This window comes from Penaeus monodon, chromosome 19 (assembly GCF_015228065.2).
Source record: "Penaeus monodon isolate SGIC_2016 chromosome 19, NSTDA_Pmon_1, whole genome shotgun sequence".
Lineage (NCBI taxonomy): Eukaryota > Metazoa > Arthropoda > Malacostraca > Decapoda > Penaeidae > Penaeus > Penaeus monodon.
Window position 1 is genome coordinate 14,563,540 of NC_051404.1, and position 554 is coordinate 14,564,093.

Genomic DNA, 554 nt, shown 5'->3' on the forward strand with positions numbered 1-554 from the left:
ATCCTTCCCTCCCTCTCCTTCCTCTTCATCTCCCCAGCAGATAACCCGTGTAAAGCCCTAATGAGTACCTGCTGGAATCGAAATGTTGTCTCAGTAAATCCATTTCTTTGAATATAAATTTTATTGGCCTTTGCGTGTCTACGTGATTGCTCCGCATCGCCTGTGTAACATTAGAAATTATTACTCTATTACATAATACCATAGTGCTATAAACAGTGTCACGTAATTACATCATACTCCTTAAATATACTAACTATGATCACGGCATTTTTCGGCATTCTCATCATCATCTGTGTCACTTCCATCATCATGATTGCGTTGATTACACAAAACACATAACATCATAAAGTCGAAAAGCATCTATACATTTTGACGAACTGCATTTTAGTCCCATTTGATGAAGTGAACAAAATCGTCACGCACTAACAATCGGTAAAATTATATTTATTTCGCGAATTTTATCAAACTTTTGCAAACCTTATGTGATCGGTATACTTGTGGTTAAAAGATATACATTTACGAATATATAGAACATAAAGGAATAGGAGCAATAC

The 554-nt window shown here is 35.6% G+C and overlaps 1 protein-coding gene across 1 annotated transcript in view; it reads left to right on the forward strand.

Annotated features, from left to right (window-relative positions):
* The window catches only part of LOC119585081, a gene marked incomplete in the record, with an annotated part of 22,863 nt that overhangs the window by 12,553 nt on the left and 9,756 nt on the right, over positions 1-554 (forward strand).